Below are 13,783 nucleotides of genomic sequence, written 5' to 3'. Positions count from 1 at the left end.
CTTTCTACCCTGGTGACCTTCTGTGCTTGGCCCATTGTCCTTGACCCGCTCGCATCTGTCTAACTACCCAGCGCCCCTGTAAGTGAGCTCTGTGGTGTTTGCACAGCTTGAAATCTCTAACCGCCCGGCCCTCAGGATGCATCCCCCTGTTAAGCAGGGCATGCCTGTTTCCCCAGACGCCGCGCCCTTGAAGGTAGGTTGTGGGTCAGTCCATTCTTTTGCTGTCTCTGCTGGTCCCAAGGTCATTGGTACTTCGGGCTGTGATGGTGAAGAGTTTGCGAGTGAAAAAGCAGAAGGGACAACAGCCTCATTGCCAAACGCCACCATAAGGACAGTGAGGACAGAACAGCTAGTGCACTGGGAGGCCCTTGGCCTAAAGAAAGGCCCACGCGAAAGCCGCGTTGTGCGTGGAGCAGGAGACGGGGAGGAAGCGGGCAGCGAGTGGCACAGAGGGTGGAAAGAGCTCTTCTGCCAGAATCACGAGAGGCCGTGGAGTGTTTCACGATGCTGGAGAATAGAAGAAAGCTGGGGATTTCAGTAAGAATTCTTGTCGACTATGTACTTGGGTCCTCTTATTTCATTTTATTTTTTTTTTACTTTGAGAAATCAGGCAAAGACTGGAAACATCATGTGAAGTATGCTTTGATTATAAACTTCCCTGAGCCTAACCATGGGGACACCCCTTAAATAGGATTACATAAGGAACTGCCAAAGAGGAGACTGGATGTGGCTGTCATTCTGAGGCTTCTTGGAAGGGAGCAGTTTAGTTAATTTTCCAGTATAGTGGTGGATCCTAGAATCCCAAACACCTTGCTGGTCGCTTAACCACCTTCTGAGCATAATATATCTCCAGTTGCTTAGGAAAGAGAAGTTTTTCAAAGAGGTGAAATGATGCTCTGGCCAGTGTGGCTCAGCTGATTGGAGCATTGTCCAGTGCACTGGAAAGTCTCCTGTTTGATTCCTGGTTAGTCATATATCTAGGTTGCAGGTTTCATCCCCGATCTGGGCAATAGCAAGAGGCAACTAATCTATGTATCTCTCTCACATCTTTCTCTTTCTCTCCCCCTCCCCTTACCTCCCTCTCTCAAAAAAAAAAAAAGATGATATAAGGTCAAATAGTATTTGGGAACTCACAAATAGATTTTTCTAAATGCCTACCTTTTAAAACCAACAAAACTTAAACTACAACTTGCATTTAGATTACATTTGGCTTCTAAACCTGTCCTCAAGAAATCATGTGTTTGAATGTATAATATGTTCTAGGCAGTGGAGAGCTGTGATAAAAAACGCTGGGTCCAGACAAAAACTGAAACAAGTTCAGATGCAGGCTTTTCCACTACCTCCCTCCATTGCTTTAGATAAGTTAACCTATCTATAGTGGATTTAAATTATGTGCACAGATTCTTTAATTTCCCTCCTGTTGAGTGCCTGCTGGACATAGTGATTTACAGATTAAGTGGATTAAGGAAAAAAACGACAGTGTTTGAATTTAGACAGTAGGTCATGAAAATCGTTTCAACTTCTCTCAGATTGCATGCTCGAGTCTCAAGAAAGCCAGCTGCCACATTGTGAGAACACAGCCAGCTTTTTGGAGACATCCACTTGGCAAGGAACCAAGGCCTCTGCTAACAGCCATGTGAGTGAGCCACTGTAGGCTTAATTTCTCAGCCCCAGATGACCTTCAGGTGACAGCAGCCCCAGCAAACATCTTGACTCTGCTTCATGAGAAACCTTGAGTTAAAACCACCCACCTAAGTTGCTCCCAAATTCCAAACTCATAAAAACTGTGTGAGCAAATGAATGCTTGTTTGAAGATACAAAATTGTGGGGGTAATTTGTCACATATAAAGTTGTTTCAGTAATACTTTGCAAAGCTAGCATTTGAAGGCCGTTCAGATAAAAATACAGCTGTGTGGGCCATTATAGTAACTGCTGGCCTATTGAAATATGGCTATTTAAATTTATATTAGTTAAAATTAAATAAAATTTAACATTCAATTTACCAGTCACATTAGCTACATTTCAAGTAACTCTGGAGCCACATGTAACTGGTATCTATTGTGTTGGATTGTGCAGATATAAAATATTTTCATTATCGCAGAAAGGTCCATTAGGCAGTGTTGCTGTAGAGCTATCAGGCTCAAATAGGAAGCTGCAAAAGCTGGAAAACATGGATATGTTTTGTGAATTTTATTTGGATTTAAATATTTGAGATGTTTGGCATAATGATTTTTTTTTTTTTTAACACATTCTGGATCGTTTGAACCACCCTTTTAAAACCAAATACTGGTAATTGATTTCTGTGCTTGATTTAAGACCTTGAATTTGGATGTTTATAATGGAGTTCCAACCAGGCAGTACTACTGTAAATGTTGAGAGCTACTGATGAAAGAATGGAATCAAAGTTATTGCATAAACAATGGGCTCTTAAGATGTCTGTGACATTAACCCATGGTGTCAAACTTGCTGAGGTAAAGTTTAGTCATGGGTAAACTGGTTCATCAACGCAACACCTTGGGTATTCAGTGGTTTACTTTAAGCAAAACAGCATTCTCTTTATATGAAATTTATGCTCTTGGTTTGACTATTTTTATTATATGATTTTATTTTATAATTGTCTTTGATCTTAAATGGATAGTGATTATAAATGCAAATATAGTGTTATGCTTTCCCATGACCAAGTGACATTGTACAAAATTAGTAAGAGCACACTTCCATGATATTTTCCTCCTTTAAAAGTGGTGCCTACATAATTCAGATTTGAGGGAAAGAGGCTGAGCTATTTTGTTCATCTCAGTGTGCAATCAATCCCTCATTTCTGTGTATCTCAGTTTAAATTCTTCAGCAAAAGATCCCGACTGGCCCAGCCTGAATCATGTGTCCCGGCTTGCTCAGTGAGCTGTGATCAGAATAGCAGGTCCACACTAGTAAGACATTTCTCTCTGGCCAACTCATATTAACTGGGCTAGTTTACAAAGAAAAAGAGCTGGGGAGATACCCCGAAGTGGCCATCTGCAGTGTAATCAACCATTAGAGGTAAAGATATTGTCTAGAAAAGAACTCTAGATTTCTTTACAGTTAACAGACTTACATTTAAACCGGAGCCTTCAAAGAAGAAAAATGCCTCAGCCTGAAAGGCCCTGCTGAGGGGATATTTTTGCAGAGTAGCAGCCATGAGGAAGGTATTGTGAACCGGGGCCTCTCCTTAAACTCCACAGCATGTCCAGGAGGCGGCCCTGCCTGTGCTTTTGCTAATGCAGGTGAGTACAAGGGCTGCTTTGACGATGCCTTTCATTAGCTCTGTGAGACACCTAACAACTCCTGGAGAACAGGCTTCTAAAGAGAGAAAGGTTTTTGATGTATGCAGTAGAATTATGTTAAGTAATCAGCACACCTTTTGTTATGCTGATTGTGTCCTGGTTTTTATTTGAACTGAATGAAAAACAGAAAGATCTGGACTTCTCCCTCAGCTACGCACATGCAATTCTTCCCAACAGCTTGCAGAGCTCTAGGTCAGCCCCTGCTGGGTAAACTGGTTGCCCTTGGGACACAGTTTTCTCCGGTGCTCTCTTTTCCTGTGCTGTGGAGTGGCCTTGAGAAATGCCTTTCCTGGTTATTGATGAGAACAACCAAAGGGCCTTTAGTACCTGGCAATCCAAATTTCACTGCTTTCGCTTACTCTTTTCCTCCTCTCTCAAATCCATGTGCAAAAGCCTCCTATCATCTTTCACTGTCTTGTCTCCTCATGTTTCTGCATTCCTGAACCTTGCTTAGTTTATTTCTTAGTTACACTTAAACCCACAACTATTTTTCACATAGTATTCAGAGATGTCTCTCCAGGTGTTTCCTCTTGAATGTGTTGCAATCAGCTTTTTAAAAAATATATATCTTTATTGATTTCAGAGAGAGGAAGGGAGAGGGAGAGGGAGAGATAGAAACATCAATGATGAGTCATCATAGATCGGCTGCCTCCTGCAAACCCCCTACTGGGGATCGAGCCCGCAACCCCAGCATGTGCCCTGACCAGGAATCTAACTGTGATCTCCTGGATCCCAGGTCAGTGCTCAACCTCTGAGGCAGGCCCGGCCAGGCAGCTTTTGTTTTAAGTGCTAACTTCCCATTGATGACATTTTCTTTAACAGGTAATATGTCTGCAATATGTGTTTATTCACAGAGGGAGCAGGGCCAGCCTTCATATGCCTGAAGAGAGAATGTTCCCATTTTCTCACTAAATTGTTTCCTAAAGATCACAGAATAAATTAGGTCTCCATGAAATGCATCATACTTCCCGTGGGAACAATTTCAAGGCTGGGGAAGTCATGTATGTGACAGTGGACATTTAGTTATATATAATATGTTTGCATCACATCCGCTCTCAGGTTCCTACCTGTTCCACAAGGGTTTGGCTGTCTCAGCTGGTTGGTTGCCCAGAGGCCTTCCTCATATTTGGAGCCAGGTAACAGAGTCATGGGAACAAGGGAGTCCAGAGGTGGCATGAATAGTCTTGGTATTGGGGGATTGGCCCGTATCCTCTGCTAATTTCTGAGAAAAGCTGTAAATTCCTGCAGCTTATGTTAGGTAAGGTTTAATTTAATTTCTTTGACTGCCTGAGTTGGCCTACTCCATTTTGTCCTTGACATAAGTGTCTTTATTTTGGTTTGGTTTTACAACATTAAAAAATAAAATTCTGGCCATGTGTAGAATGGGGTCATTGGGTCGTATTTCAAAAAACAAAATTCAGCTGAGTACATTTTAAAGATCTGGTTGGCTTTATTCAATGATTCATGAGTTGGGTAAGCAGATAGAAAGGAGCTCCAAGGAGCTGGACAAAATGAAAGAACTTTAAAGGCAGAAAGGAGCAGAAACAACATTTTGGAGTTATGCTGACAGTCAATTTATTAGAGTTATAAATACAAAATTTATTTTTCCCTTAGGACTTTAAGCCATTTTTGTAAATGTTATGTCATTTATAAATCTAATACATTTTACTTGAGAAAGAACAGCCACCTTTACTCTTTTCACGTATTCTTCAATTATCATTTGATTAGCTCAAGTCTCATGGTTAAACTCTCTTAATTCCTTGAGCAGCTAGTTAATTAAACTAAACAGAATTTATAAATTTAATATCTTCAAGTTTTTTAAGCATTAACCTGACAAGCTCTTAGCATGTCAAAAATGATCCACCTGCTCCTTGCCTGAGTTTAAAGGTGTTTTTCAATTGCACACGGCTGCTGAAGAGAGAGTGCCAGACTCGGGCCTTTGTTAAGCTTTGAGTACATTTCCTTGGGTTAAGGAAGGAGCAAGCTTCCTTTCAAACTATCTAATCTCCTTCCTGGGCTTCCCAGGACTACGCTGGTGCCTCCCCCATCCAATCTCTTTCCTGGATATTCCAGGGTCTTGTGCCTTTATCTATGAGGCCTGTTCCCCAGATTTTCCAAGGCTACACTCCTCCCCTTTATGGTCGCCGTTTTGGCTCCTACTGTACACGCCTCCTGGTTTTGCTTTGTCCTCTGGCTTCTCCTGCACATGCACTTAGCAGAAGGACTGCCCCTGTGCCAGCTTAGCTTTCACTGTGCAGGCCCCAGCGCAGGCATTTCCCCTTACCGGCTCTGCCTCCTCCCTGCAAGGTGCAGCAGCAGGCAGGTCGCTCCCCGGGGAGACTGAAAGCCCATCTTTCTGCCCACTCGGATGCACAGAGGGACTGCGAAGCTGCTCCTTCCTAGTTAATCTGGCTTGATGTCTGATTCCATTTGCGCCCTTCCTTTGTTAATAACTAACTAGCTGCCTGCGCTAACAATGGGACAAGAAAATGATCCACTGGAGCCCCTCTAGATGAGTAGGTGAAACCAGGAAAGGATGTTCCCTCACACACCCAGCCAGCACACGCTCAGTCCTTATATTCTTCATGCTCTTTGGGCTTAAGCATTAAAACTATGCTCAAACAGGCCTGCGACTGTCTCCAGCAGTGGAGGACATCAGCCTGAGACATGTCAAAATAAAAACTGTACCTGTAGCAGGTATAGAGGCAAAGAAGCCTTTATTCAAGACTATTCCAACAGGAGTCAAGACGACCGTAATCGGGGCGAGAGAATGAATGAAATTTCACTGAAACAAAAGGCTGGGGAGCTTATAAACGCTGGGCTGAGCTAAGGAAAAAGTGCTGGAGGACGTTGGATGGGGTTGGTCAACGTGAGTAGGCCATCCAAGTTTCCTAATTGGTGCTTGTCACGAAGTTAAGCTCCTACCCTCCCACAGAGACTGGGAGGTTGAGGCTCTGTCTTTCTTAATGATTGCTCTTCAAAGGGATGACTCACAGGTCCCCGAGAAAGACATTTCTGGCGTGTAGAAGACTAAGTCTCAAAGGGTCAGAGAATAAAGTAAGCGCTTTATTTGGGAGCCTGTAGTTAAGAAGGCATCTGTCTAAAGTTCAGTTGGGCTGAGAAGTCAGAACTCAGGTGGGTGGTGTCAATTTGCACCAAGAAGACTCAGAAATAGATAAAAAACAGTAGCTCAGTTAATAAAATCGGAGTCACTCTGTTCCCAAGGATAGAGAATGAGGAAGAGACAGCCATTCTGTCATCTAGGCTCATCTCAAGGATCCCTAAGAGCTGTTTGAGAAAGGGGAGCCCTGGTACACTGCCGGTGGGAATGCAGACTGGGGCAGCCACTGTGGAAAACAGTGTGGAGTTCCTCAAAAGATTAAAATTTGACCTACCTTTTGACCCAGTGATCTCACTTCTAGGAATGTATCCTAAGAATCCTGAAACACTCATTAGAAAGAATATATGCATCCCTATGCTCATAGCACAATTTACAATAGCTAAGATCTGGAAACAGCCCAAGTGCCCATCAGTAGATGAGTGGATAAAAACACTGTGGGACATTTGCATCCTGGAATACTACGCAGCTGTAAAGAAGAAGGATCTCATACCCTTTGGGACAGTGTGGATGGACCTGGAGGATATTATGCTGAGTAAAATAAGCCAGGCAGAGAAAGACAAGCATCACATGATCTCGCTTATACGTGGAATCTAAAGAACTTAATAAACTGATGAGCAGAATAGATTCAATGACATGGAAGCATAGATGAGACTGAGGAATCTCAGAGGGATGGAGGAGGGCGGGTGGGTGGAGGGGGAGAGAGTAACCAAAGAATTTATGTGCATATATGCACAACCCAAGGACACGGACAATGGTGGGGAGAGGGACTGGGGAGGGGGAAGGAACGGGGGGGAATGGGTCATTGGGGAGAAAAAGGGACATCTGTAATATTTGAACAAAAAAAATAAAATAAAAAAGAGCTATTTGTATAATGGATCACCTTAGATCTAATCTATTCTTTAATGTGCTTAAAGTAATAATTACATCCTCTGCTTCTCCCTACCATCTGTCAAATGTTACTTCATCTTCTTCTAAAAGGTACTTAAAGAAGGTAATAAGAACAGAAAAGTGTATTGATACTTGTTGTTTTGATCTATTTAGTGAGTATCATAAAGAGTGGAATTTTGCTTATTGATTATAATGTAATATTACAAATTAAGTTACTAAGTTCTGTGTCCTGAAGAAGAGAACAATTCACAGTGAAAAAAGTTCATGCCTGAGTTTTATTTTTAGGGAAAAAAATTATTCAACAATCTTATCCATGACATACCCAGCTTTTGTACCAACATGATATATAATTTTTCAGTCTCTTTTTTTTTTTTTTTTTAAGGCAGTTAAACCTACTGAGGACAAAGTTACTAGTTTTGATTTAATGAAAGTAGTGGGTATTTTGCAGAAGGTGAGGAGAGGTGGACTCTATTCATAAGGAAGGAAATTAAATTTTCAAATTTTTATTCATCCTGAAAAACACTATTTTTGGTGATAAGTTGATAAGATACATTACTGGGAGAAAAGCTGAATTTAATGCAGTGCAAATGTAAGTATGCTAATTGAAAAAAGTTAGAAAGTGTTAGAAAATCAATTCCTTTTGTAAGTGCACTGATAAAGAAGGTACAGCAAGGGGATTTACGCAAATATAATGAATTAAAGCATTTATCTTGCAAACTTGATAAATAGCAGTAGGCACTTTAGAGAGTGAAAATAATTAGTTCCTCAGCTCCCATGTGTACCCAAATCGTTGTTACAATTATATTTGTTTATTACTTCAAAATGACTTTTTATTTCAATGCAACATGGACTTAGAAATCTATAATCACATCACTTTTTTCCTAACAAGTTTTGTTTGTATTTAATGTAGGGGATGGATTCCTATCTAATAATATTGTTGGCCTTTTGTTTCTCCTTAAGAAGACACAGGCAAGGTCATTTTAGAAACAACCACTTCTCTTCTTTGCCCCTTTCTAATACAGTATCTAAATTGCAGTTTATGGTTTACAAATGAAAATAAGACCTTGTCAGTCCCCACCTTAAAATCTTTCAATGCTGCCCGGCCAGTGTGGCTCAGTGGTTGAGATCGACCTATGATCTAGGAGATCGAGGTTTGAGTCCCGGTCAGGGCACCTGCAGGGTTGTGGGCTCGATCCCCAGTCAGGGGCCTGCAGGAGGCAGCTGATCAATGACTCTCTCATCGTTGATGTTTCTCTCTCTCTCCCTCTCTCTTCCTCTCTCTGAAATTAATAAAGCCATATTTTAAAAAAAAAATCTTTAAATAAAGTTCCGATAAGGCATTTTATAATTAATTCCTGCTAACTAAGCCATGTTCATCCTTCACTAATTGTCTCCACCTTGAACTTTGCGTTTCAGTCAAATAAACTGTGTCACCTTATATATGTGGTCTGTATATCCTGTTGGTGTGCTGCTTCTCCAGAGAGTTCTGATCCATATAATTCCAAAGGCGTTGGCCATATGAAGCTAATTCTACTTGATCTTGGATTTCTAGCCTTCAGGACCATAAGAAAGTAAGTTTTTGTTAAATCACCTAGTCTGCGTCTTTTGTTATGGCAGCCCTGGCAAACTAATACAGTGAATTAAGTTCATTCACAATAATCTTTGTCACCTATGTTTGGTCTCAAGTCCCTGAGATGTATATATTTTGCTCACTACATATGTTGCTCTATGAGTCTTTCTATATGAGTTGCATATAGTTTGCTCTTTTATTTTAAAAAATTAGGGGTGTATATAGGAAGCTCTGTATTTTTGTCTGATGGTAACATGAACTTAACCCTTTTGAAGTCCTTTATTTAACTCTTTATCACCCGGTTTATCAAATTTTGTTTTATTTTGTAAGTAATCTGTAGCACCCATACGTTTATACAACGAAGAGCTTTTTATATTTGACTCTTTTCCCTGTTTTATCTTCCCATTTTCAGCTGCCGTATTTCTACTTTATCACAATATACAACAGCTGCACATTAGTTTTCCACTCTCACCGCCAATATTATCGTAGCCTTCTATGTACATTCCTATATTTTAAAGCGCTTGCCTCCAGTCGTTTTGTTAAAGTTTATCTCATCATTATTTTTGGATGAAAACTATTCTCTAGTTGGTAGAGGCTAACAAATGTGCTCCGTAAAAGTCCAGGTAGAAAATACTTGGGGTTTTGTAGATCAAGAGGCCACACGCTATTTCTGTCACAGCTTCTCTGTTTCGGTGCGACGTAGCCACGGGCACCTCGTGAAGGATTGAGTGTGACTGTGTACCCGACAGGACAGCATCTTGTCCACCGTTTGCCGAGTAGCGTTCTGACAGATTTCTCAAAAGGGCTGCTGGGTACAGATTCCCCGAGTTCTTGTATATTGAAAACTGTTGATTGGCTTTGTTTTTACATTCTTGCTATTTGAAAGACAACTTGGCTAGGTACAGAATCCTTGATTCATACTTTCCTTCATTGAAATTTTACAAAATGAAGTCCCATTGTTGCCTTGCTTGTTATGTTTTGAAAACTCAAATATCTTTATATGTTATTTGAGCATTTTGCCTGCATGTCTTCAAGATTTTATCTTCATCTTTGAAGTCTAATAATTTTAGCTAAGCTATGTCTCAGAATTTATTGCTATGGGATTAATTTTTTCTTGGTAATTTTTTGAGCTCTTTCAATGTATAGATTTTTTTCAAATATATTTCTGGAATGTTTTCTGAGTTTTATTTTTTATTTTTTAATTAGACATGATGACATTTATTTCCATACTTACCTGTGAGGTTATTGTTTTAAATATTAACTCTCTTCCATTGTTAGTTTGTTCTCTTTTTCAGTGACTTATAATAAGCGCTGTTATTCTTTCTTTGCCTGTTTTCCATTCCACTGCTTTTCTTTTTATCCTTTTAATGTTTTTCTTTATGTCACATTTATTCTCCTGGCTGTTTTACTGTCTCTCTTGAATGTACTTTATTAAATTTTCTTTTGTAAAAAAATACTATTTTTATTTTTCAATTACAGTTGACATAAAATATATTATTTTCAGGTGTACAACATAGTGATTAGACATTTATGTAACTTATGAAATGATCACCCTGGTAACCCTAGTACCCACCTGACACAATATAATCGATTGTATTTCCTATGCTGTACTTTACATCCCCATGACTGGTTCTATAACTGGCAATTTGTACATATTAACCCCTTTCCCTTTTTCACCCACACCCTAATCCCACACCCATCTGGAAACTATCAAAATGTTCTCTGTATCTATGAGTTTGTTTCTGTTTTGTTTGTTCATTTTTTCTTTTTTTAGATTCTACATATAAGTGAAATCATACCGTATTTATCTTTCTCTGTCTGACTTATTTCACTTAGCATAATACCCTCTGGGTCCATCAATGTTATTGCAAATGGCAAGATTTCATTCTCTGTTTACGGCTGAGTAATATTCTATTTCATAAATGTACCGCCTCTTCTTTGTCCATTTACCTGTTAATGGACACTTGATACTTTATTACATTTTCATTTGAGTCTATTCTCCCTTGAGTATTTTAATGCATTTTTGTTTACTCTTTATAGGGACTTAGGTATTAGGCTACTAGACTAACATCCATGTAAACACATAAGGAAACTGAGACTTTAGCACTGAATAGACTATAGACCTGCTTAAAGGGGAGTTTATGAAGTAGAACCTAGGATTGCTGAGTCCTAGGGAATGATGTTTCCACACGCCAAGATGCCTTGCTCTGTGTTATACAGGACAGAAGGGTCGCATAGTAGAGTCACTGTCTATGTGTGCACAAACACTAGGATGTGAGCTCCAATACCTAGAACAGAGGCTGGCACTATAGCAAGTTGCCAAAAAATATTGCTGAGTTAATATCGAATGAGTCATGTACACATTAAAACTGCCAAATACCCTATCTTCAGGACACCAAAGAGCTAGGTGAGATTGCAGATTGCTGGCTCTTGTGATGGTTGATGTCTATATTGACGAGGCAAACCACTTCCAAGTCTCCCTATTCTCCCCACGCACATCTCTTTTCACTTTTATCCAGTTCAATCCTGGATAAATCCTCCAAGGAGGGAGACACATCCCTCCCTGCCAGATGATAACCAAAGCTCTGATAGAAACTTGGGGTAAGACCCAGATCACTAACTAGATAAGTGGTTTTGGATTTGCTCACATGGATTATTTTGAATATTTTCTAGATAGAAGGGAAACTCTTCTAAAAAGATCCTAAAGATTTAGACCCTGTAGCATAAGTCATCTAAGATGATCTGTGGATTTATCTATACTCCAAAGAAATATGAAAAGGGGCAGAAAACATGTTTGGGGAGGAGGGGACATAACTAACCAAAAGATTTTACAGATTTCTCTAACCCCTCAGAATTTTAAAAGACCCCATTAAGTATTCAGACCTATGGGGCAACTCTCCAGTCTTCAACTTTGCTCCTTCCCTTTGTTTGCTCACTCCCCTGTGCACAGCTTTCTGGGGGATGTACGCAGTGAGAAATGTAGATGCTTTGTGCAGTGAGATATTACATTAAAACACTGAACATAAACTTCCTGTATATTGTCCTTTCCCTACTCAGAAGTGTGCATATCACCTGGAGAATCAGACTGTTGTGGCAGGAATGCAAAGAGAAAGACAAGGTTCAGTTTTTGACTTCCAAATTGGCAGGCTACCTCAGAAATAATAGTCAGCACCAGGAGACTCTGAATGCATTCAGTCTCCTGTTCCAGGAGGCAGCGTGGGAGACAGGCCAAGGCTTCCAGGCCATTGGTGCCACTTGAGCCAGCTCAATTTGTTCCTGGTGCAGGGGAGCCTCACTAGCAGTTCATGTCAATGCTGGGTGAGTTTTCCATCAAAAACTGCCTGAACTTGTCCAGGTGGTTCCTGTGTTCAGAGACTTAGCTGACACCTAATTGGATGGTCTCAAGAAGACTGCCTCTCCCCTCTTTTCTTCCCTACCCCACTCCCCTTTTCAGTCACTCAGGATCATTGTAGGTCAAATGCTCTAAAACAATGCAATGGACAAAGAGAAATGTTGTAAAGAGAGAGTCCATGATGCATTACTTGGGGTAGATCAAGCAGTGATGAAACCCTCAACTGTTATATTACAGGGCTTTGTACTATTGTTAGGTGAAAGCAGACATTGCCTGGAGGTTGGCTTTTCAATTTATGATAATCTAGAATAGAGTGATTTGGGTAGGAGTAAAGAGAAAAATTGAAAAAGAGTTAAAACACTGTCATGAGGTTGCTCCAGTGGCTGGTATAAATTCCAGCCCAAGTCCAAATGTCGGAGGACCAGGACAGCCACTGTCCCATCTCAGCAGTCAGGCCAGAGTGAGTACCCTTCTCTTAGCCTTTCTATTCTATTATGGTCTTTAATTGATTGGGTGAGGGCTATCCACATTAGGGAGGGCAGTCTGCCTTACTCTGCCTACCGAGCCAAATGTTAATCTGATTAGAAAGCATAGTCACAGACATGCCCGGGCACACCAAATGTCTGGGCACCCCATTTTTTAAAATTTTAATATTACGCATTATATACAGTGTGGATTTTGGGAGGATTGAGAGGAGAGACCACAATCTTCCCATTACTATTAAGTGCTAAAGATTTTAATCCAACTTATGTGGAGTGTAAGGTATGGTAGTTTTAAAAGGCGTTTCAGGAAACCTTATTTAAGAAATATAAGTTTTTAAACCAATGCAAAATATTCTGAGTATTTTTTAGGTTGGGTTTATAAAATGTGCTTCCATTACAATGGATGAAATTAAATGTTAGTGGACATCTTAAAAATAAGCTGACACAAAATTAACCTTCACAAGTCCCTTTTCAAATTGGTACCCATTTACATCCCATCAACCAATACTTACTATCTAAATAAAGACCATATAAGGCCACAAATCTGACAAACATGATAGAGCTACCCTATGTACTGCAATATGCTTTGCTCAGTCTACTGACTCAAATGTCAATCTCATTCAAAAACACCCTCACAGACACACCCAGAATAATGTTTGGCCAAAAGTCTGGGCACCCTGTGACCTTGGCAGGTTGACACATAAAATTAACCATCACAAGAATATAATAAACCTTCTGGAAACAGTGAACCAAGATGGGGATTGAGGACTGGAGGGGAAAGACGGTGCTCAAAACTAAAGGTTTCCACTTTTCCTTTCTTAACCATTTTTTGAGGACTTCTGAAAGATAGATTAGCTCAAGAGGGGAAGGGTTAGGATCGTTCCTTTGGGTGCAAAAGCAAAATAAGTAAAATAAATCCTTATTTTTTTTTATACTTTTAAATTTTTTGAGAATCCGATAAGTACAAAATTTGCATAACAAAGAACCCAAGTAAGTATACAAGCTTTATTTTAAAGTAGCAGTGGGAGGTAAAATTATATTACTTTAAGG

This window comes from Miniopterus schreibersii (assembly GCF_964146895.1).
Source record: "Miniopterus schreibersii genome assembly, chromosome: 2".
Classification (NCBI taxonomy): Eukaryota; Metazoa; Chordata; class Mammalia; order Chiroptera; family Miniopteridae; genus Miniopterus; species Miniopterus schreibersii.
Note: the sequence above shows the minus strand (reverse complement) of the source record.